Here is a 26,447-nt window from a genome sequence, read left to right as displayed (position 1 = left end):
CCGTACATGAGCAGATGAGTAATCTCCCTCTCTTTGATTTTTTACTCTTCTCAACAGCTGACCTGCTTTTCCAATGTTGACATATTCCTTGCAAGTAGAATTTAAAGTAACACATGCCCAGTTAGGGCCACATTGAAAGAGTGCTTTTTTCAGCTGGTTTCATTCTAGGATCTACAGCCCCTCTACTCTAGGCAGAAAGCCTTCAGGTGGCCCAGCCATATTCTCTGATTCCATTGAGGGTGTTAGGCACAGCCCAAAGCAAGTGTTCATTTGCTAATTGTTGTTCCCGCCTGTATGGGACCTGATGGGTAAATATAGCTAGACCAGGAAAAAAGTGAATGTTTTGAGACCCATGCCTCTGGCAAAATATGGTTATTATCATAAACCATCTGCAGCAACAGAACTAAACCAAGGGTGGGGTAGGGGAGCTTACTCAAAGTCGATCTGCTTTTTATTATCACCAGTCTAAAGAATGTCAGTGATAACATGCTTCTCCTCTGAAAAATCTTTATTTTTTTTAATTTTATTTATTTATTCATGAGAGACAGAGAGAGAGAGAGAGAGAGAGGCAGAGGGAGAAGCAGGCTCCCAAAGAGCAGGGAGCCCGATGCGGGACTCGATCCCAGGACCCTGAGATCATGACCTGAGCCGAAGGCAGACGCTTAACCATCTGAGCCACCCAGGCGCCCTCCTCTGAAAAATCTTATGCTGGCTTAAGTTCCAAACAATTGCTGCTATTACTGTTCAGTTTTAATAAAAAATGTTAGCCTCAAATTAGCACATTTTTATGACTTATCTTTAAATAAAGATTGTATTCTACCTGGAAGGTGATTCAGAGACCTCCCTTTATATAGTTTGCCCTAACACACACCAACTCAACCAACTCAGCTATCTGTGTTTATTCAAACTTTCATCAAAACTTCATCTTCTTGGGTGCAGTTTGCAATTGCATCCCTGAAAGTACTCATATTCTTGTATTTAAACAGTACATTCAAAGTTGCCAGTCATAGCATAAAATCAAACACACAGAACTAGAGTCATTTTAACTCTGTAATTCTGTCTGACCTCAACAAGTTTTCATTTGTGTTGAAATTTTAAAATGGTGAAGCAGTAGAGATTACAAGATATAATATCTTTTGTTTGGTAAGTGCAAAATTTATTTCATACATAAAATACTTTTATTGAATTTAATAATATATTTAAAATTGAATCTAGTCAAGAAAATTGTATCACTGGCTATGACAGGATCATTAATGACAGTAATTTTGTTGAGCAGAGGAAGGAAAGAAATAGCATACTTCATGTGGCAATTCTGCTGGGTGTGCCCCTGCAGCCCAGTGTCGACAAGTGGCAGTTTGTCTTTACCCTCAGTCCTTGGGATTCTGCAGTCCAGCCCTAACCCTGTCTCATTCCCCACATAGCCTTGGGAATTCACTAAATTCTTAGGGTATTTCTTCATCAACAAAGTAAAGCCCGGGGAGAAGAACACATTTCAGAATTGAGATCAAATGTTTATTCTGAAGCATATGGTGCAGTCACTACTCTGAGGCACTTGCCACACAGAAAGATGAAACATGCAACTCATGAGAAGTTAACCATTTAAGATGCCAGCACAAAATAAATCACAAAGCAGAAAATCATAGATGAGGAGTGAATGGAGTCAGCAATTCCTGCTCTTAGTCAGAGCTTGGAAGGGGCTAGGGAAGCATTCTAAACACAAGGGGTCTTGGGTCAGCTTCTGGAAAAGCTTCACTTAGTTTTATTTAATTTACAAGCCAAGTCTCATTTTGCTAGATCAATGCAGTCCTTTTTGAGCCAGGACCTTTGATCCCCGGGGATAGTACTGACATAGTGTAAGGATGGAAGGGGCTCCTGGAGGCAGGCATAGCCAGCTCTGTGTCTGCACCCAGCCCTCAGGTCTCCATGATCATAGTGCATTCTGCTTTTTTCCTATCAGATGAACAGGTTGTGAACCCCATTTCCCCAGACACCAGCACATTTCTCCCAACAGTACAGAAATCCTGTGTATGCTTCCGCATTATCCTGGGACCTAGTTCTCAAGGGTTCTATCCAATCTCTACCTCCTGGGATATAACACTACCACCCACCCTGTGCTCAGGTAGAGCAGCAGGAAATGGCTGAATAGCATTCTGCAGTGCAGAAATCTTTGGGTTGGCCAAGAATGAGCATATATGCTCAGACATGCCTTGAATTTTCACACCAGAAAGTTGATTTGATTTTTTTTTCTCCTACACCCAAGAAACCAGCTTTCCTCATATTCAGATTTACACTGTTGCTGCCAATCAGGCCATGTATAGCTGTCCTCACTGTAATTCCTCTGGTTTATTTATAAGGCTGCTTTCTGAATTCTTGCTTCTCCAGATTCTCTGTTCCCCTGGGAGCAAAGGAAAACCAGGCTGCCCTACATTTACTGCAGCTCAGTGTTCTCTGAAATGCAATTAAAATGTTAAGGAAGATGAACAATCAATATTTCATAATCTACACAAAAAAATCTCCTTCCTTAATGGACTGGTGTGGGTTGCAATACTGGACATGAGCCCGAGGCTATGTCTACAAAATGCCAAAGCAACTAGTTGCAAGTGAATAATTTCTATCTCATTTTCAGTCTCCTCTACCCAGTTCCCATCTTGGCCCTCCTCCCCATAAGTGGTTAACAGGACAATTTGTTCTGACATTGTGGAAGGCAGGGCCACAAACCTGGAGACTCAGATGCAAAGCAGGAATGAATACTGAATGACAGAGCCTTTCTAGGTAGGACTCGCCTTCACTTTCTCCAGGAGGAGCACTACAAAACATCACCATTCTGTGTTGTTACAAAGGTGTTATTCCAGAGGGAAATGAACATACAAGTGCTGAGCACACATATTACCACTCCAGCTTTCTCTATATCCCAGACCTGGTCCCAGAATCCTTTCCATGAACCCCCATATGGCCATGACCACCTAGCTGCAGAACCTGAAGGGAAAAGGATTTGCTGTCAGGAGCTCAGGGCTTCTCATATGTCCTGTCATTTTCCACCTCCCCCAGATGCCCAAAGAATAGCAAAGCTCCCTATCATTTAAATGTGGCAAATGGGGCACAGAGTGCTGCCTAACAGCCTGTCATGATCCGCAGCTAGGAAGAAACAGAGTGAGTTTGTAGTCACTGTTTGCAAAGTCCCAGGCTCCTTCCAGTGACCCACATGCCTCCCACTCACCATGCATCAAGGGAGCATTCTCTGTGCTCCAGGCACCATGTTGGACATTGGGACATAAGTAAACCAGAGCAGCCTTTCCTTTCAGAGCTCTCACACTGTGGGGATAATGGTTACCCCTGCTCATGAATGAGGCACTGCTCCTGCTTTGGGGGATAAGACAAGGTTGATGTTAGCACTTGCAACCTAAGAGAGGATGTTGTAAGCCTAGCATACCCCCTGAGGTGAGGCAGAGAGTGATGCCTGCTGGACCATAGCAGATCACCCCTGTGGCCCAGGGTGACCAAGGGTGGACACACGCATGGACATGGAAGCTGGTGTCTGAGGAGGTTTCAGATAGGAGACTAAGGCAGGCAGCCTAACAAACTAAAAAGTACAAAGCTAGGACGTTAGGTTAGAGGTTAGGTGAGGTTAGAGGATGGGGGAAGGGCACAGAGAGAGACTTTGTGTTGGGAAGTGAGAGTCCTCATTGCTATGGGGTGAGCAGCCTGTGTGTGAGAGCTCTGTGCTGGCACTTTCAGTGCCACCAACTGTGTGAGAAAAGCAGTGTCTCAGAAGACAGGGTCCGGAGATGTAAGGGATCTGTACTGGTCACATGCATGGATGAAGCCAAGCAGGAATACCTACCCCAAAGCCTGTGGCCCCCACCCAAACCCTGCAAGAGGACGCCCAAGTGGCAGGCCGTGGGAATCCAAACTGCACCTGCACCATGCTGCACATATGAGAAGTGGAAGCTGAGAGGGTGGACTTCGTAGTTTAGACAACAAGAAATAGTTGAATACCTTTGTTAAGTTATTTATTTATTTATTTATTTATTTATTTATTTATTTATTTGAGAGAGAGAATGGGGGGGAACATGAGTATGGGGAAGGGCAGAGGGAGAGGGAGAAGCAGGTTCTCTGCTGAGCAGGGAGCCAGACGCAGGACTCGATCCTAGGACCCTGGGATCATGACCCGAGCTTAACTGACTGAGCCACCCAGGCACCCCCTGAATATTTTTGATAAAGAAGATTAAATGATATAATCAAAATTGTGTCTTATGATGGTTGGCCTCACTTTGGTGCACAGATTTCACAACATGAAATGTTTCAGGGGAACTGAGTGAGGTCGGCAATTGGGAGATGATCCTACATCCAGGTAGAATGACAGTCTGGAAGGAACAGGAGGAAGAAAAGAAAAGGGAATGGACGTGGGGGACCCTGAGAGGGGCTGACCCCTGACTGGGAATCAAAGGGGATTCAACTTCCAGGTGCCCAGGGGATAAGGCAGGGACCCGGAGGCTAGGAGCAGGAACAGGTACTGGAAGGAATATGCCAGACCTCATCAGTGTGCAGATGTCTCCATTAGCAGTGCACCAGAAGTGATGCTATTTTTTCAAGAGCACTTGGAAATGGAACTAAATTAACTAGGTTATTTTGAGCAGGTAAAGTCAAGAGTGTCTGCCCAGAAACCATGTTAATGGGAGGACTGAGTTTCTGGAAGACCTGAAGCCAATGTCTGGGCACAGAGCAGGACTCAGGAGGCGAAACGCATGGAAGGCCTTACCTCTCTCTGAAAGTAGTGGATGGAGGCAGACACGCTGCCTGTAATACTGGCCTTCTTTGTCTCCCCCATGCCTGCCCTCACGGCATCATGAGATTCTGTGGCTCACTTGAACATAAAACACAGGCAAGGGAATAAGGCTGTCACCCAGCTCTGCCACCACTCATATTGTGGCCCACTCTGGTGTTTGGTATCCTCTCTGAAAGGAGGAGGTCAGATTAGATTATCTCTGAGGCCCTTTCCATGAATCCTTGAGTATTTCTGAATACCCTCTCAGGACCAGACTCACAAATAGCAGAATATTGCCATGGGTACCTGAAGATATCAAATATCCAGGTAAGACAGGAAGGTTGCAGCTGGGGGCTTTCTCTCTGCAGAAAATAAGCCATGGGCTCTCAGCCAGGCACATCCAGATTTGAATGTGGTCTATCACTTGCTGCTTGTGAGCCCTGAGTAGGGTGGTTATAGAATAAAGCAGTGTATAATGAAGCAAGACGTTCAATTCTTCGGATAATAAATGCTACAATGCTCAACATGGGATGACACAGTCCAGGAAGGCTTCTGGGAGGAAGTGAGGTTTGAAATCCTGTGAGTGTGTAATGTAGGAATGGGCATGTGTGGGGAATAATAAGCAGAAAGGCTGTGGGAGGGAATACCAGCTGTCTTCCCAGAAACAGGTACAGTGTGCTTTACAGAAACAGAAGATGGGAGCAGTAGGTCAGGTGAGAATCAGTACAGAATAGGATGGACCAGGAGGGCTCCCTTGATGAGTTGCATCCATCTCTGGCTGAGATAAATGCATCCTTCTGGTGTCCCAATCCCACAACTTTCTAAGAGGGTCAAATAAGCCCACCTTTCGTCATATGTTGTTTTCCTTCCTCTGAGTATACACCATGGGCCCAGAGCTACTGGGACATGTCAATTTTGCTTAGCTCTAAGAGAATTTTTTTTATAAATACAAGCATGTGGTGAAAAAAAACTTCATACAAAATGTTATATTTAAACACAAGATAATCCAGAAAATATTATTTGATGTAAATCCCTTGGACTCTTTTGGAGCCTTGCCTCCAGCCTCCTCAGTCAGGAGAAAAGCTGTCACTTGACATTTTTTCTCTCCCTTTACCCTCACCCAAGCCCTGAGAGGCTCAAAGATAGTCAAAGAGTGGGGGACACATAATGAGTTTGCCCTTGATGTAGAGCCCACAAAGTCTAGGCAACCAGCAGGTCCTCTCTCTGCACCAGAAGTGGGTCTTCCCCACCCCGCCATCTGTCAACACTTAAGGTATTATATCCAGCACCTTTGTGCTCTCCTGCAGTGATGTTCCAAATGACTGACCTTGTCTCACATCGGGGTCCCAGCCAGTGGTCAGGACACCACTCGCCACTCCAATTTATGCTCAGTTCCGACTTGGTGTGTGCACCCCAAACATTAGCTTATTGAACAAAGAAGCACACAACTGAGCCAAGGGTAGATTTCCATTTCCCAAGGCCAAGCCCTCTGCTGGAGGTGTGGAACCCTTCTAGGAGCCCCAGTCTTTATCTGATAATTCATCAAAAATTCTAGAAAGAAATATGTTTGCCTGGTAATGAATTTGCTCCGTATACTCTGAACAGAATGAAGTAAGAATAAAACGTAGTTTTCCATCTGAACATACAGTCTTCTATTAATTGTGTTCCTCTTACCTTAAGTAGAAATATGAACTCCTTGTGGCAGTTCCTCTTCTTTTAAGAGAGGCATTTTCTCAGTTATTGCCCTGACAAAGAGGAAATATGTTCTGAAGAGTGTGGGGATTATAATACCAAACATGTTCTGATAATTCACATCAGCAATGTAGTCAGCGGGCTTCACTGATAAGGTTTTTAACAGTGTGCCCCAACTCCAGGTCCAGCAGTATTTTAAGGATGGGCACAGTTTCCTGCACACATGCAACTCATCTTTTATTTTTTTAATTATTATTATTATTTTAACTAGAAATATTTCTTATTAAGAGATAACCAGGCCAAGGGCATCAAGGTCCCAGCTAATCTAGGTTTCTTATCTGGACTACCACAAGTAAAGCCTCCCAATGCCCTGGTATAGCCTGTGTGGGTGTGCACCAGGCTCTAGAGGCAACTATCCTTCCTCAGTCACTGAGGCACTGAGATCCAGCTTATGAGATCTAAGATGAGCAGGTGAGGCTTCCTTTAGGAAAGCCAGGAAATTGGTGAGTGTTGCTTCTTTCTTCCAGACAGCTACCCACAACTGCCTAAATAACCAACAACTGGGGATGGTGTGGAGACTAACAGTCAGAGGGACTGGCCTCAAATCAGGCCAGCAGCAGCTTGAAGGTGGGCATGATTTGCAAGCAGTCTCAGAGAGGTCTGGTTGTTCTACAGAGCACCTCTGCATGGCTGTAGGGATAGGGGCTCCAAAACCCACCCTGGCTCCCCACCACACACAGACATACATAGCCATACACACACTCTCTCTCTCCCCATGCTGCTACTCCAACCAGAACACATTTGTCCTCAACTGTTCTACCTGAAGCTGGAATTTAGGAAAGGTTATTGCACCTCAAAATACCTGATTGTCATTAGCTTATGACTAAAGAATTGACTTTGGACACAGACAAACTTGTTTGCCTCCCAATTCCCTCATCTATTTATGGTATGGGCTTGCATAACATCAATCATACATACATCAAGCAGCCTCTCAGAACCTCGTTCTTCCTACCTGGAAAATAAGGCAAATACTGGCTATCTTACAGTTTTTGTGACAAATGAGTGAGAAAAAAACTGTTTCCATAGTAGCTGGCACTGAGAAGATAATAAGTGAATATTAGTTATTATCTTAACTAATATTATTATGTGACGCTTGCTCTCAGCTATTTACTCATTCATCCAAAAACTATTCATTGAGCACCTTCTATGAGTCAAGAACTCATTTTACTAAATGATATTACCTGCAATAAATTATAGCTAATTTACAAATATTTGTAAAAAAAAATTGAAGTGTTTATATCTTTACCCCAAAAGAATCAATTCATGTATAATATTGAATCATTATGTTGTATACTTGCAACTAACATGTCAATTTTACCTCAAGCAAAAAAAAGAATTGATGCAGTGATACCACCAATAATCCATGTCTCTGTAGGTCTATAATGTGTTTGTTTGCACCCCATTCCTGTTCACTTGCACCTCAGTACACCCTTCTTGGGTTTGGTGCCCTGTCAAAATGGGAAAGAGTACAGAGTTTGTGGAAATAGGATTGTAATAAATGGAGAGGGAAATGCTATAGGGCAAGCAGACACTGAGTAAGACAGAGGTTTCCCAGAAAAAGCAAAATTTGAATTGGGTCTGACAATGTCATTGGTAGGTATATATTTCTCAAGTGAGTTCATGAAATCCAGCATTTCTCTTCCCTCCCAACACCCTAATTTCTCTTGAGAAACCCCCTTTATCCCATCAGTCCATTTCAATTACCACAGTGGTTGGTCCTAGGGTGGGCACACATCCCAATCAGGGCCAGTGAGAATGATGCCGGGGCCTTATGCTGGTATCGCTAGAAATAGAGACCTTCTCTCTCTTCCAGATGTGCACAAGGGAGGGTGTCAACCTGGAGTTCTGGGGGGAGGTGGAAGGACTGTAGGAAAGTGAGACTGGAAGATAAGAGATGAAGGGGACACTTCCTGACCCATCATAGAGCCCTATCCAGATACAACAAGGCCTTGGCTTTGGATTCTTCAGTTATTCTAGCAAATGAAGTCAATCCAACTTGAGTGGGATTTTCTGTAAAAGGAGCTTTGAAAAACAAAGACATAGAGTATGTTTTAACAAACATTTCCCAACACTCCTCAGGGAAAAACTGGTGCAAGCCCTTAGCCAAGTATCTCTAAGGGGAGAATATGTCTGGCTCTGCTGTGGTTCTTTTTCCTCATATATCACCAGTTCTGCTGTTCCCCATAGCTCCCCATTGAGTTTTCATTTCCATTTTACATAGTTCTTGTAAGATATATAAATATTTTTTCTTGGTCTCCTGTAATAAATGTTATCTAAGTTTAGAGTCATTCTCAAGTGTATACTTGTGTTGCCAGTCATTTTTTTCTCTGCATGGCTGTAGGGATAGCCTACAGACTCTTTTTTCCCAGACTCTTACAGAAATAAGACTGACTTGTGTCCATCATCTACCACTCCTGAGAAACATCTCCACAACTGGATGTTTGCTGCTTTTAGAGGGCTCAGCCCTGACTTACCCTAGTGTTTGCTTTCCTGAGTTTTCCTACTTGTACATCCAGTTTTGTCTTTCACAGTGGAAAGCAGGTATTTACCCTGGTCACTTTTTTACATTTAAAGGAACCCCCTTCATGGCTCTGAGCTGAGAATCCACTTTTTGGTGGAAAGAATAATGTGATACGTCCTGTGTTGCACTATTAAATGTCCCTTGTGTCCTGGTAACTTTACGCTTCATGTTTAATGTTCCTCACTTTTTCTCACATGGACTTCATTGTTTATGTCCTTCCCTTATTCTGAATGCCCTCTGGTCCAACTCTTCTCCACCATTCTCTGGGTCCTCATTTTTCAGGGATGGGATAAAATTCTTTCTCCTCAATGGAGTCTTCTCTACCCATACTCTGAGGTAGTGATTCTGCCTCTGTATTTGATACTACTTGTGCCTCCACCTGCCTTGTTGTTTGTGTGTTTCTCCCACACTAATTTATGAGATCTGCTGAGAAACAACTGCCGACTTGGTCTCCTGGGACGATGTAGGTAGTTAACAAATGTGTGTTAAAATAAATTTAATTGAACCAAGCTTGAAGTAATCTAAAAACTGGCAGTAGGGAAATAATTTAGTAAATTAACATCTCCAGACAGATATGGTCCTAGAGTTTATAGTGGAAAGCCAGCAATTAATGATTTGGTGCATCCTTTCAGACTGAGCTGTGCACAAGCTTCATGAGCATTGTTGATGGCCTGAGCAGCATTAATAATTCAGATGCTACATTTGGAAAGGCTGGTGTAGTGCCAGAGCTGGATGAAAAGGCAAAATGACTCAAGCCAAAAGAGGAGGAAGGAAGAAAATGGTAAAACACAGTTCTAATTTTGACTACTATTTGGAAATCTCCAGCTCTCAATTTTATATGCAAAGCATGTCAGACTCACAAATGAACTAGGGGAGATTTCTTCAATAGCAACAAAGGAAAGGATACAATTTATATGGGGGATTGAAAGTAAAGCATGAAAAAATTAAAATCCTTGATAAATAATTTGGAGAATTTTTAAAACATTTGAGACAGAAAATTTCAAGTGTCACTGGGTATATTCATCCCTGAAGTGGTTTCTCCAAGGCTTTGTGTCCTCTTGGTATAGAGAGAGCAGAATTTCTGTGAAATACTACAGTCATAATGAAGAGAGGGTACCTTGGGAAAAGAAAGCAGTTTATATGCAGAAGTGGAGGAGGAAGAAAGGACATGGATTGCACTAGCTCCTCAAATTAACAAATATTTACTGTAGCCACAAACTCCTAGGTGCAGGTTATTAACCTGGGAGCTAGGAAAATACAACCAGACCCAAGCCTTTCCCTCTCTCTGCTCCCCAAAAGCTCCCTGTGAGAAGCAGAAGACAAGGCAGGAACCTATGAAAAGGTAAATAGTGATCTAGTGCCTACAGGACACTGATGAACATGGAGAGGTGAGAAGGCTGTTCCCAATTTGAGCAGCTTACATCATCCTTGGAAAACAGTTAACAAAGCCACATACAATTACACAATAGAAGCTTGTTAGTGACAAAGGAGAGTAAAGAAAGGCATAGTTTGTGTACTATAGGCAATGGTCACTAGATGAGATTAAAGAATGGAGCGAGTGCTTTAGATCATGGCAATAGGAAAAAAAAAACTTTATTCAAGACATAATCTGAGCTAGAGAGTGAAGAGTAGGCTGAGTGTAGACACAGAACAGGAGGGAAGTCTGGAGGAGATATCAGGCTTTGGGAGAAAGAGTACATGATGGCAAAGTGGAACTTGAAGCTAGCACTAATCAGCAGAAGCCATTCTTTTTCCCTGCCATGGTCTCCATTTCCCCACCCTCAAGATAGAATATTAGAGGCTCACTATGAGCAATTTCAGCCCAACATTCTATGAAGTAGGTGACTGAAGAGGTTTGTAAGGGGTGGGGGAAAATAGCATAGAGACTAAATGAAGAAATGTGAAGGGAAGAGGAGTAGCCCTATTTGGCCATAAATATATAGAAAATAAAGCAGTCAGCTCTGTAATGGCTGTGACACCGTCAACCTGAACTAATTGTGCTCAAATATCTAGCATAGTGCCAAGGATCCTTGATGATATATCAAAAGCTTTTTTTTGAAAAACTAGCAAACAAAAAAATTAAAATTTTAAATTCAGGTTTTGGCTAAATTATGATAGTTTTCCAATGTTCAACTCAAGAATCTGGGATTGTTCCTATCCAGAAAAATTTCTGAGCTAGGCTGGTGGCAGGGATGACAGGAGATATAATCACCATAATGATTCTGGAGTAATCATTCCAGAAGTTCACCATTTCACTCATTTATAACTATTTTAACCTTTAAACAACGTTTAAGTACAACTTGAAAATATTAAATATTAATTTAAGAGAAAGTAAAAAGATAAGAAAATACATATCAGGAGAAATATAAACTGAAATAAAATGGTTTAACAAAATAGGTTTTAAAGTAAAAGGCAATTATTATTGAGAAAAAGTGAACCTGAACATCATTAAAGAAATGAAATTCACTAGAAAAATATAGAAACCCAGAACCTGTAGGCAAGTAATAAAATAGTTTTGAAATGTATAAAGGTAAAACTGACAGAATTACAAGGAGAAATTGAAGAATCTAAATATATAGATGTATTTAACTCACCTCTCAAAATCTGAGAAACCAGTGATATAAAATAATCAGTACAAATATTGAACAATATGATGAGTAATATAATAGACATACAGATTGCTGCAAATAATAATTAGAAATATGCCACATTTTCAAAAATAGACCACATACAAAGCAAGGATAAACAGATGTCAAATTATATAATGTTTTTCTTGGTTATAACATATAAAATTAAAAACCAATAACAAAAAGGCAGCAAAAAATACCTTTTATGTTTTTTTGGATATATATGAGATGTCACCTCATACCCGTCAGAATGGCTAAAATCAACAATACAAGAAAAAAACAAGTGTCAGCCATAAAAAAGAATGAAATCTTGCCATTTGCAACAAAATGGATGGAGCTAGAGAGCATACTGCTAAGTGAAATAAAGCAGTCAGAGAAAGACAAATACTATATGATTTCACTCATATGTGGAATTTAAGAAATGAAACAAATGAGCAAAGGGGAATAAAAGAGAAAGAGTGTCAAACCAACAAACAGATTCTTAACTATAGAGAACACACTGATGGTTACCAGAGGGCACGTGGGTGCAGGAATGGGTGAAATAGGTGATGTGGATTAAAGAGGGCACTTGTGAAGAGCACTGGTGTTGTATGGAAATGATGAATCACTATATGGCACTAACGTAAACTAAACTAAACTGAAACTAATATTATGTTAACTAATAGTATGTTAGCTAACTGGAATTTAAATAAAAACTTAAAAAAAACTTTATAACTGTGCTGCATATGTTCAAAAAAATAAGTTGAGACAGAAGATATAATAAAGGCCAAAATTAAACTTTCTGAAATGAAGTCTACACCATTGGAGATAAAAAATGTACTGTGTGCCCCAGTTTCAGATCTGATGTGAAAAGACCTTATATCCTTACAACAAGAAAAAAAAAAAGTGGAACAAACTGAAAATCAGTGAATTTTCCTGGACCCATCAGAGAACAATTATCACAGAGGAAATCACCACCACAAAATCTGGAGAAACAGGTAAATGGGGAGATTCAGAGCTAAAATCAGCTTACAGTACTGGAGTCATAAACTTGTAGGAAAACTTAAATCAAAATTTTGACTAATTTCTGTAGGCTGAGTGTGGGCTAACATGAAAGCATAAAACTTCTGGGATCCATAGTCTTAAGGAGGGGCCCAAACTTTCATATGTTTTACATCTAGTAACCCCATCAGTTTCTCACTCTGAAGTGTCAAGGAAGTTACTTGTGTGTCTAGCAGGGAGAGGAAAAAATCAATCATTTTGATATACTCCAGTGCATTCTTTATAACAGCCTTAATCTTCATGAGAAAGACTTTATTGGAGCCTTATTCCATACAGGGAAAAGAGTACTTATAGAACTTGAGCTCCTTCTTGCCTTCCTGCCTAACATAATGGAGGAAGGAAAAAACAAAGTAGAAACACTTATGTAGGCATCAACCCAGAGACATAGGTTCAATAAAAGATGGAGATTCAATCATAAGAGTATAGAACACTTTCTCACTCCCACTTTTTATCACTACATTAATGTTTCCAGTATAGTAACACAGGCTGACAAATGAAAAATTGTCTCAGATTCTACTTAAGAAAGAATTTTTAGGGAAACCCAAAGGCAACAGGAAAGACAAAAACAAAGATATTAGAATAATTTAAAGCCCCTGGCCCTATAACTACAGCAAACATTAAAAACAACCCAACCCCTAGCCAGATTAACATAAACCCTCATAGTAAAGACCTGTTTACCTCAAATCTTTTTATCCTATATACCATGTCTGACTTTCAATAAAAATTACAGGCATTCTAAAATATAAATAACAAAAGTCACAGCCTGAAGAAACAATGCAAGCGTCAGAACCAACTCAGATATGATACAGATTTGGGAATGATCAGACAGGAAATTTTAAAGCAATTATGATAGGATAAGAGCTGTAATTTAAAAAAAAAAGTAAATACACAAGAACAAATGGATACTGTAAACAGAAAGATAAAAACTCTAAGAAAGAATAAGAAGCAAATATTAGGAATCAAAACTACTGTAACATAACTGAAAAATGTCTTTGCTATGCTCATCAATAGATTGGACTCAGCCCAATAAAGAATCAGTGTGTTTGAAGAGATGTCAGGATGTGAACAGAAACTTCATGAGCTGAAGTTCAAAGAGAGAAGAAGAAGAAGAAGGAAAAGGAAGAAGAAGGAAAAGGAAGAAGAAGAAGAAGAAGAAGAAGAAGAAGAAGAAGAAGAAGAAGAAGAAGAAGAAGAAGAAGAAGAAGAAGGGGGAGGAGGAGGAAGAGGAGGAGAGGAAGAAGAGGAGAGGAAGAAGAGGAGGAGAAGAACAGAATATGGAAGAACTATAAGACAATGTCAAAAGGTGTAATATATGTATTATTGAATTACAAGAGATTAAAGAGAAGATAAAGGAGAGGAAATGTTTGATGTTAAAAGGGCCAAGAACTGTGCTAAATTCATAGCAGATTCCAAACCACAGATCCAGAAGTTCAGAAAATACCAAGCAGGATAAATACTAAAACATCTATAAACATATCCTATTCAAACTTCAGATAGATCATTGTGGATGAGGGAGATCCTTACCTATGGAGAATAACAGTTAAGAATTTTATTATGTTATGTTAATCACCATACATTACATCATTAGTTTTTGATGTAGTGGTCCATGATTCATTGTTTGCGTATAATACCCAGTGCTCCATTCAATATGTGCCCTCTTTAATATCCATCACCAGGCTAACCCATCCCCCCACCCTCTTCCCCTCTAGAACCCAAATTTACCCCAAAGATAAGTGTCTGATTCTTAATCTCAGCTCATGTCTTGATCGCAGGCCCTGAGTTCAGGCTTTCAATGCTTGGCTGCGGAGCCTACTTAAAATAATCAATAAATAAAATAAAATTAAATTAAATTAAATTAAATAAGAAAAAGAAAGAGAGAGAGAGAGAAGAAAGAAAGAAAGAAAGAAAGAAAGAAAGAAAGAAAGAAGAGTTGCAGTAAACTTATTAAAAATCATGAACATAGATTTTGAAGATAAAATTTAAAATATTTTTTTAAAAACCTAGAATTCTATATTCAGCAAAATTATTCTTCAAAAGTGAAGGAGAAGTAAAAAATATCCTCAAACAGGGGCGCCTGGGTGGCTCAGTTGGTTAAGTGACTGCCTTCGGCTCAGGTCATGATCCTGGAGTCCCTGGATTGAATCCCGCATCGGGCTCCCTGCTCAGCAGGGAGTCTGCTTCTCCCTCTGACCCTCCCACCTCATGCTTTCTCTATCTCATTCTCTCTCTCAAATAAATAAATAAAATCTTTAAAAAAAAATATCCTCAAACAAACAAAAATTTAGAGAATTTATCACTAGAAATTTGGCCATGCAAAAATGTTAAAATAAGTTCTTTAGGAGATGGAAAATTATATGTCATAACCTCATATCTACAAAAGAAAAAAAAAGCATCAGAGAGCAAATAACTAAGGACAAAATAAAATCTGTATACTTAACATGAGATAACTGTCTCTTCAAAGCAATAATAATAACAATGTAATATGTGATTATGATATGTATTAGTTTCCTAAGGCTGCTGTAATGAAGTACCACAAACTCTGTGGCTTAAACAACAGAAGTTTATTCTCTCACAATTTTGGAAGCTAGAAGTCCAAAATCAAGGTGTCTTCATGGCCATGCTCCTTCTGAAACCTGTAGGGAAATCTGTGCCTCTTCCTAGCTTTTGGTGGTTTGCCAGGGTCTTTGGTGTTCTTCTGCTTGCAGCTGCAACACTCCAATCTCTGCCTGTGTCATCACATGGCATTCTTCCTGTGTGTTTCTGTCTTCCCAAGGTCATATTCTTATAAAAACACCAGTCATTTTGGATTTAGGGCCTCCCCTAAGCCAGTATGATCTCATCTTAACCAATTAAATCCACAATGGCCCTATTTCCAAATAAGGTTATATTGTGAGGTACTGGGAGTTAGGAGTTCAACATATCTTTTTAGGGGAAACATAATTCAATCCATAACATTGCATATAGATAAATAAATAAGAGCAATGATGTGAGGGACAGGAGGGAAGAATTGAAAATAATTTGTTTTAAGGTACCTATACTACCCATAAAACAGAATGGTGTTATAGAAATTAGACTTAGCTTAACCCTACATATATGTACTGTAAATTCTAAGGCAACCACTAAAACAATATTTAATAGAAATATAATTTATATGCTAAAAGAGAAAAAGGAATCATATAAAACACTTGATTAAAAGCAGACAAGGAAGAAAAAGTGATTACAAACACAGTAGATATTAATCCAATCTAAATCAATAAGTACTTTAAGTATGAACAGTCTGAATACACAATTTGAAGGACAGAAAGTGAAAGTCAGAGAAAATTTTTAAAAGAATTATGTGTAGTCTACAAAAAGAAAACTGCTTTAAAAAATATAGGTACTGGGGCGCCTGGGTGGCTCAGTTGGGTAAGCGACTGCCTTCGGCTCAGGTCATGATCCTGGAGTCCCGGGATCGAGTCCCGCATCTGGCTCCCTGCTTGGTAGGGAGTCTGCTTCTCCCTCTGACCCTCCCCCCTCTCATGCTCTCTGTCTCTCACTCTCTCTCTCAAATAAATAAATAAAATCTTTAAAAAAAAATACAGGTACAGATAGTTTAAAAGTAAGAGTGGAGAAATATATACCACACTAACACTAATAAAAGAAAGCTAAAGTAGATATATTAATTTAAGACAAGGCTGACTTCTGTACAAGGAGCATTAGTTTTAAAATGGAACACTCCATGATAAAAGAGTCAGTTCTCCAAGAAGATCTAATAATCATTACCATGTATACACTTAAAAACAGAGTGTCAAAATATATGAGGCAAACATTGATAGAACTGCCAGCAGAAAGAGACAAATTCACTGTTACAGCTGGAGATTTCAACACCATTCTTTCAGTAATTGATAGCTCAAATGGGCAGAAAATCAGTAAACATATACTTGACCTTAAAACAGTCAATCAGCTGGATCTAATTAAAATGTATAAGCTATACAATTCAACAATAACAGAATTCACATTTCTCTCAAGCTCACATTAAGCATGCACCAAGATAGACCACATTCAGTGTTATAAAACCCACTATAGCTATAATAAGTCTAACTTCATTTTTTTTTTTATGTTGAACTGCTAACATCTTGCAAGCCCACCTCTTTTTCTTCCTTATCTTCATCACATCTAGGAAAACTAACAAGAAATTCTAGGTGATCCCTCCAGGGGCAGGGAGTCTTAAACTCTGAAAACCCCTTCCAACATGAGAACATTTACCATAACTTTACCTGAACAAACCCCAAATTGAATAAACGCACATGAACAAAAAAATCTATGTCACGGCATATTATAATTAAAATTCTGAAAATTGAAGAATTTAAAAAATCATGGCAGGAGCCATAAATAAATAACTTACTATGAGAGAACACTAATTTAAGTGACAGCAGACATATATATATATTTTATCTGAAAGCATGGAGGCCAGAATGAAGTGACATGAAATTTGTCATTTGTCAAATGTTTATAGCAAAGAACTGTTTTCTCTGAATTCTATGTTCTCAAAAATATCTTTCAGGAATTGAGGAGCAAAAATAAAGATCTCCAATTACTAGCCTACCCTTCCATCTTAAGAAACTAAAAGATGAAGAGCAAACTAACCCAAAGGTAATCAAAAGGAAGGAAAAAACAAAAATTAGAGTAGAAATAAACAAAATAGAAGTAAAAAACCGTAGAGAAGAAATAAAATAAAAAATAGTTCTTTGAAAAAATAAAAAAATTGGTAAGTCATGAGTTTCTGAAGATATACAAATTACTAAAATCAGAAATAAAGGAAGGAATATCACAATCCTACAGAAATAAATAATTTTTACAAAAATTACAAGCAATACTGTGAACAATTGTATTACAACCACTTAGACAACTGAGATAAAATAGATAAATTTATAGAAAGACACACATTGTCAAAAAAAGATTCAGGGAGACATAGAAAATCTGAATAAATCTTTAACAAACATATTGAATTAGTAACAAAAAATTTTCTCACAAGGAAAAGCCCAAGACAAGATGACTTCACTGGAGAATTCTAACAAACATTTAAAGAAGATAAAGGGGGAGGTGCCTGGGTGGCTCAATCAGTTAAGCATCTGCCTTTGGCTCAGGTCATGATCCCAGGGTCCTGGGATCAAACTCCACATTGGGCTCCCTGCTTCTCCTCTGCCAGCAGCTCCCTTTGCTTGTGCTCTCTTTCACTATCTCTATCACTATTTGTCAAATAAATAAGATCTTTAATTTTTTTTTTTAAATAAAGAAGATAAAGGGATTAAGAGTACACTTTTTGGGCGCCTGGGTGGCTCAGTTGGTTAAGCAACTGCCTTCGGCTCAGGTCATGATCCTGGAGTCCCGGGATCAAGTCCCGCATTGGGCTCCCTGCTCGTCAGGGAGTCTGCTTCTCTCTCTCCCACTCCCCGTTTGTGTTCCCTCTCTAGCTGTGTCTTTCTCTGTCAAATAAATAAATAAAATCTTTTAAAAAAAAAAAGAGTACACTTTTCTTGATAATCACTGAGAAATGTATAGAATTAATGAGTCAATTTATTGCACACCTGAAACTAATATAACACTGTATGTTAATTATACTTAAATAAAATAAATAAATAAATGCAATAAATTATTAAAGAATAAAGGAAAAAAGTAACACCAATCCTTCACAAACTCTTCTGAAAATGAAAGAGAAGGAAGTACTTCCTAATGCAGTTTATGATGTCAGTATTACTCTGATAACCAAACAAGCCAAAAATATCATTAGAAAATACAACTATAGGGTGCCTGGGTGGCTTAGTCGGTTAAGCATCTACCTTTGGCTCAGGTCATGATTCCAGTGTCCTGGGATCAAGCCCCACATAGGGCTCCCTGCTCATTGGGGAGTCTGCTTCTCCCTCTACCTCTGCCCCTCTGCTCATGCTCTCTCTCTCTCTTGCTATCTCACTCTCTCTCAAATAAATAAATAAAATCTTTAAAAAATAATATTAAAAAAAGAAAATACAACTATAGATCAATAACCCTTATGAATATTGATATAAAATTCTTAAAAGAATATTATCAAGTCAAATATAGCAGTATATAAAAACATTGATACAACTTGACCAATTAGGATTAACTCCAGGTATGTAAGGTTGGTACAATTTACAAAAACCAATCAATGTTATATACTACATTAATAGAATAAAGAAAAAAAAAAAAAAACATGATCATCTCAATAGACAAAGAAAAATCATCTGACAAAACCCAGCGTCCTTTCATAATAAAAATACAAAAAAAGCACAAGTAAATGGAATTTTCTCAACCTGAAAAGGAGCATCTATAAAGAAAACACAACTAATATCATACATAATGATGAGGGACTGAAAACTTTCTCTTAAATTCAAGAAAATGTAAATGATATCCACTGTGGCCACATTCATGGGAGATATGCTAGTCAGGCCTATTGAACAAAAAAATAAAATAAAAGTTATTAAGAATATAAAGAGGAAAAAAAGTGAGGCTATCTGTATTTATAATTACATGAGACTATAGAGAAAATCCTTTAATGTATCCCCAAAGTATAAAGCTAAAAAGTGAATTTAATGAGATTATAAGACACAAGATCAACATAAATAATCATTTTCATTTCCATGCATCGATAATAAAAAAAATCCAAAAATTAAATTGGGAAAAAAATATTTCATGCATAATACATTTTTAAAAATACAATTAGGGACAGATTCAGGAAAAAAAAAAAAAAAGGCAAGATTTGTGCACCAAAAAACTGCAAAACATTTCTGAAATTAACCAAGACCTAAAAAAATGTGAAGATTTTTTTATGCATTAGACTAAAAGACTTAATATTGTTAAAATGGTAATATTTCCCAAATTAATCAAGATCTGACACAATATCTATCAAAATTTCAACAACTATTTTTACAAAAAATGGCAAGCTGATCCTAAAATTCATATAAAATTGCAAGAAAATAACAAAATATCTAGGGAAGAGAAAAGAAACAACAATATAATTAAAACAATCTTGAAAAAGGAAAACAAAGTTGGAGGAATCACATTTCCCAATTTCAAAACCTACTATAAAGCCACAGTGATACAGAAAATATGGTGCTGGCATAAGGATGGAAATATAGATCAATATAAAGTTATCAAGTACCCACAAATAAATCCATATGACTATGATCAATTGATACTGCCACAATTCTTCAAAGGGAAGAATAGTTTTTTCCTTAAATAGTGCTGGTACAACTGAATATTCACATGCTAAAGAATGAATTTGGACCCCAACCCTGCAAAATATTCAAAAATTAACTCAAGATGTAACAAAGACCTAGATGTAAGAGCTGAAATTATAAAACCACTCAAAACAAGGCATAAATCATTATAATCTTGATGTATGTAGCAGTTTCTTAGATATTACAATAAATGTACAAGTAAGCAGAAAAATCATGAATAGGGTTTCATTAATATTGAAAAAAATGTACATCTAAAATACCACCAAAAAATAATGATCACAGGGTGTCTCAGTCAGTTAAGTTTCTGCCTTTGGCTCAAGTCATGATCCCAGGGTCCTGGGATCAAGCCCCACAACAGGCTCCCTGCTCAGCAGGAGTCTGTTTCTCCCTCTCTCCCTGCCCCTCCCCATGCTCATTCTCTCTCTCAAATAAATAAAATCTTAAAATAAATAAATTAATTAATTAATTAAAAAAATTATACAACCCATGATATAGAAGAAACTATGAGCAAATTATTTGAAAAGTGTTTAGTATAAGAATGGCCTGGTGATAGGTTTTAAGGAGGGCATGTACTGCATGGAGCACTGGGTGTTATACGAAAACAATGAATCGTGGGTCACTACATCAAAAACTAATGATGTATTATATGGTGACTAACATAACATAATAAAATTAAATTAAATTAAAAAAAGAATATGTAATATCTCTTACAATGCAACAATAAACACACACAAAAATTAAAATAATTTCAATTAAACATTTCTCTCTGTTGAATTTTATACAGTAACAATAAAGTAACAGAAAGAAAAATTAAGAAAACCCCATTTACAATTGCTCCAAAAATAATAAAATATCTAAGATAAACTTAACCAAGGAGGTAAAAGACCTATACCCCAAAAACTATAAAATACTATGAAAAAACTGAAGATGACACAAACAAATGGAAAGATATTCTATATTATCATGGATTCATGGATTCATGGATTGGAAGAACCAATATGGTTAAAATGTCTATACTACCCAAAGCAATCTACTGGTTTAATGCAATACCTACCAAAATACCAACAGCATTTTTCACAGAAATAGAACAAACAATCCTAAAATTTGAATGGAACCACAAAAGACCTCAAATAGCCAAAGAAACCTTTTAAAAGAAGAACAAAGCTGGAGGTATCACACTCTCAAAGCTTTTTGTAGTAATCAAAATGCTATGGTACTGGCACAAAAACAGCCACAAAGATCTATGGAACAGACTGGAGAGTCCAGTAATAAACCTACATTTCCATAGTCAGTTAATCTATGACAAAGGAGGTAAGAATATACGATGAGGAAAAGACAGTCTCTTCAACACATGGTGCTGGGAAAACTGGAGAGCCACTTGCAAAAGAATTAAGCTAGACCACTTTCTTAAACCATACATTAAAATAAACTTAAAGTAGATTAAAGACCTAAATGTGAGACCTGAAATCATAACATTTCTAAAATAAAATTTAAAAAAAAGGCAGTAATTTCTTTGACACTGGCCACAGAAACACTTTTATAGGTGTGTCTCCTCAAGAAAGGGAAACAAAAGCAAAATTAAACTATTGGGACTACAACAAAATAAAGAGCATTTGCACAACTTTTTAAACCACCAAAGAAAACCACCATCAACAAAACAAAAAGGCAACCTACTGATGGGAGAAGATTACTTGTAAATGTTATATCCAACAAGGAGTTAACATAAAAAATAGACAAAGAACATATACAATTCTACACCAAACAAGCAAATAAACAATCCAATAAAAAAAATGGGAGAGGATTTGAATAGACATTTTCCCAAAAAATACATACTGATGGTCAACAGACAGATAAAAAGATGTTCAACCTTACTAATTCTCAGGGAAATGTAAATTAAAACCACCATGAGATGTCACCTCACACCTTTCAAAATGGCTAAAATCAAAAAGACAAGAAATCACAAGTGTTGGTGAGTATGTGGAGAAAAGGGAACATCTGTGCCTTGTTGGAATGCAGTGGTACAGCCACTACGGAAAACATGGAGGGTCTTGAAAAAATTATAAATAGAAGTACCATATGATCCATTAATTCCCTAGTAAGTATTTACCCAAAGAAAATGAAAGCACAAATTCAAAAAGATATATGCACCCCTATCTTTACTGCAGCATTATTTACAATAGCCGAGATATGGAACCACAGGTGAATGGATAAAGAAGTTGTGACTATACATGTAGATATAAACATTACTCAGCTATAAAAAAGGGATGAAATCTTGCCATTTGCAACAACATGGATAGACCTAGAAAGTGTTATGCTAAGTGAAATCGGTCAGAGAAAGACAAATAGCATATTATTTCATTCATGTAGAGTTTAAGAAACAAAACAAATGAACTTACTAAGAAAAAAGAGACAAACAAAAAAACAGACTCTATATAGAGAACATACTAGTGGTTGCCAGAGGGAAGGTGGGTAGGGGGATGGTTGAAATAAATAAAGGGTATTAAGAGCACACTTATTGTGATGAACATTGAGTAACATATAAAATTATTGAATCATTATAGTGTACATTTGAAACTGATATGATACTGTATGCTAAATATACTTCAATAAAAAAACTAAAAATAATAAATATTTCTCCAAGGGTAATATGCAAATGGTCAATAAGCACATGAAAAATATGTTCAACATCATTAGTTCTTAGAAATATGCAAATGAAAGCCATGAGATATCAGTTCTTATTCTTTATCATTACTATAATTTAAAAATAGATAAATGAAAAATAATGAGTCTTGATAAAAATATAGAGAAATTATAATCCTTATATATGGCAGGCAGGAAAGTAAAATGCTTTGGAAAACATTTTGGCCATTACTCAAAAATTTAAATATAGAGTTACCATTTGATTTATCAATTGCACTCTTAGATATAAGCCTGAGAGAACTGAGAATATATATTAATATAAAAACATGATAGGATCATTATTTATAATAACCAAACAGTGGAAACAATCCAATGTTCATCAACTGAAGAATGGATAAACAAAATGTGTTTTATTCATATAATGGCTATTATTCAGACATAAAAGGAATATATATATTTTTTTAAAGATTTTTTTTCTTTTTATTTATTTATTTGAGAGAGAGAATGAGATAGAGCATGAGAGGGGGGAGGGTCAGAGGGAGAAGCAGACTCCCTGCTGAGCAGAGAGCCCAATGCGGGACTCGATCCCGGGACTCCAGGATCATGACCTGAGCCGAAGGCAGTCACCTAACCAACTGAGCCACCCAGGCGTCCCTTTTCTTTTCTTTTTTTTTTTTTTTTAAGATTTTTTTTTCTTTTTATTTATTTATTTGAGAGAGAGAATGAGATAAAGCATGAGAGGGGGGAGAGGAATATATTATTGATACATGATAAAACATGGATGAATCTTGAAAAATACATCAAGTGAAAGAAGCCAGATTAAAAAGGCCACATATTATAATTCCTATTGTATTTAATGTCATAATAGGCAATCCTTAGAATATAAATTACTGATTGCCAGGGACTGGGTAGAGGGTGGAATGAGTAGTGACTGCTAATGTGTAGGAAGTTTCTCTTGAAAGTGATGAAAATATTCTGGAATTAGTGGTGAGGTTGCACAACTCCATGAATATACTAAAAAAAAAAAAAAAAAAACCAAAAAAAACACTGACTTTTACAATTTAAAATGGAATTCATTGTGGAATATTAACAGTATATCAAAAATAATAAAAAAGAAAAATACATGAAAAGGACATAAAGATGGTCTCAGCAAAAGGAAAAGGAAGGGAATTTGTTACTAGAAAAAAAAATCCATTAAAAAATGACTAAAGGGGCGCCTGGGTGGCTCAGTTGGTTAAGCGACTGCCTTCGGCTCAGGTCATGATCCTGGAGTCCCTGGATCGAGTCCCACATTGGGCTCCCTGCTCGGCAGGGAGTCTGCTTTGCCCTCTGACCCTATCCCCTCTCATGTGTTCTCTCTCATTCTCTCTCTCTCAAATAAATAAATAAAATCTTTAAAAAAAAAATGACTAAAGAAAACTCTCCTAACAAAAAGTGGGAAGCAGAAAGGACCTAATTTGGATTAAGCTTTCTTCGCTCCATTTGAAGGAGGAAAATATCAATACTAGTAGACTATAATAATTTATATACATGCACTGTAATACCTACAGAAAACACAGCAAAAACTACACAAAGTGATTTACTCGAAAGGACTATAAACATGTCAACATGGGATTCATACATACGTGAATTTATGAACATGAATATATATATTCAAGAAACTCACAGGATAATAAGAAACATTAAATAAAGGTAAGATAAACAAAATGAGTAAACAAAAACAAAAAATGGTAGATATAAGCCATCATATATTAACAATTAGCTTAAATGTAAATGGTCTAAATACAGATTCAAAGCCAGATTGGCAGTGCATAAAAAGCATGACTCAAATATATTTTGCCTACAGCACAACTCAAGTCAAACATAAAATCATTATTAAATAAAGTAACATAATGGAAGAATACATTATGCAAATATTAATAAAAATAAAGAGAGACCGTATTAAAATCATGTAAAATAGATTTCAGGGAAAAAAATTACTAGAAACAAAGAAGGCCATTCTACAATGATTAAAGGATCAAACAAACAAAAAGCAATCCTAAATATGTATACATAAATAAACAGAGGTTCAAAGTATATGAAGCAAAAACTAATAGAACTGAAAGGAGAAATAAAGAAAATCACAATTATTCTTAAGGACTTTAATATCTCGTGTTCAGAAAATAATAAATCAACTTAATAAAAATTCAGCAAAAATAAATAACAGAACAGCATCGTCAGCAATAGGATCTAATTGATATTTATAGAACATTCATTCAACAACAGCGCTCATTTTAAGCACCAAAGAAATAGTCACCAAAATAAGCCATATTCTGGATCATAAAACAATGCAATGCAATGGATGGATCTTGAAAAAACTAAAAGAATTGAAAATTATATTCTCTGAACATAATGGAATCAAACTCAAACCATAACAGAAAATTTTCCAAACACTTGAAAATTAAACAACATACTTAAATGTAACACATGGATCAAAGAAGTCTGAAAAGAAATTTTAAAATACATAGAACTAAATGAAAATCAAAACATAACATAGCCAATTTGGAGGATTCAGCCAAAGCCAGGATAAAAGGGAAATTTATAACAGTAAATGTTTAGAGCAGAAAATGGGAAAGGTCCAAATTGAGAATCTAAATTCTCATTTGAACAAATTAGGAAAGTAAAGCAAAATAAGTCCATGATAAGTAGAAACAATGGCATGCTATAGACATGAGCAAAAATAAATAAAATTGAATGCAAGATTAGTACACTGAAACTTTTAAATGTTTAAAAAGGAAATCAGATAGGGGCACCTGGGTGGCTCAGTCGGTTAAGCAGCTGCCTGTGGCCCAGGTCATGATCCCAGGGTCCTGGGATCCAACCCCACATTGGGCTCCCTAGTCAGTGGAGAGCCTGCTTCTCCCTCTCCCTCTGCCTGTCCCTCTGCCTACTTGTGCTCTCTCTCTCTATTACTCTGTCAAATAAATAAAATCTTAAAATAAAAATAAAAAGGAAATCAGATAAGATCTATATAACCTACATAAATGAGAGACATACCATGTTCGTGGATTAGAAAATCAACTTACTATTGGACAGCCACATGCAGAAGAATGAAACTCAACCATTCTCTAACACCATTCACAAAGATAAACTCAAAGTGGATGAAAGATCTCAATGTGAGACAGGAATCCATCAAAATCCTAGAGGAGAACATAGCAGTAACCTCTTTGACATCGCCCACTGCAACTTCTTTCAAGATACATCTCCAAAAGCTAGTGAAACAAGCAAAAATGAACTTTTGGGACTTCACCAAGATAAAAAGCTTCTGCACAGCAAAGGAAACAGTCAACAAAACAAAGAGGCAACACACAGAATGGGAGAAGATATTTGCAAATGACACTACAGAACCACATTGAGATACCACCTTACACCAGTTAGAATGGCAAAAATGGACAGGGAAAGAAACAACAAATGTTGGAAAGGTGGTGGAGAAAGGGGAACTCTCTTACACTGTTGGTGGGAATGCAAGTTGATACACCCACTTTGGAAAACAGTGTGAAGGTGCCCCCAAAATTTAAAAATAGAGCTACCCTATGACCCAGCAATTGCACTCCTGGATATTTACCCCAAAGACACAGATGTAGTGAAAAGAAGGGCCATATGCACCTCAATGTTCATAGCAGTAATGTCCGCAATAGCCAAACTGTGGAAAGAGCTGAGATGCCCTTCAACAGATGAATGGATAAAGAAGATGTGGTCCATATATACAATGGAATATTACTCAGCCATCAGAAAGGATGAATACCCAAATTTACATCAACATGGATGGGACTGGAGGAGATTATGCTAAGTGAAATAAGTCAAGCAGAGAAAGTCAATTATCATAT

General features: G+C 37.3%; 1 long non-coding RNA gene across 1 annotated transcript in view; it reads right to left on the bottom strand.

Moving 5' to 3' along the window:
* The window catches only part of LOC135363761 (uncharacterized), a 114,558-nt gene that overhangs the window by 69,676 nt on the left and 18,435 nt on the right, over window positions 1–26,447 (bottom strand). Inside the window, exon 2 of the long non-coding RNA XR_010409818.1 lies at window positions 6,440–6,510. This is a non-coding gene — a long non-coding RNA (uncharacterized LOC135363761). The remainder of the gene's footprint in view (window positions 1–6,439; window positions 6,511–26,447) is intronic.

Source organism: Mirounga angustirostris, unplaced genomic scaffold (genome assembly GCF_029215605.1).
Source record: "Mirounga angustirostris isolate CCGP_5_RB_7025 unplaced genomic scaffold, mMirAng1.0.hap1 SCAF_3, whole genome shotgun sequence".
Lineage (NCBI taxonomy): Eukaryota > Metazoa > Chordata > Mammalia > Carnivora > Phocidae > Mirounga > Mirounga angustirostris.
This window is presented reverse-complemented; position numbering and strand designations above follow the sequence as displayed.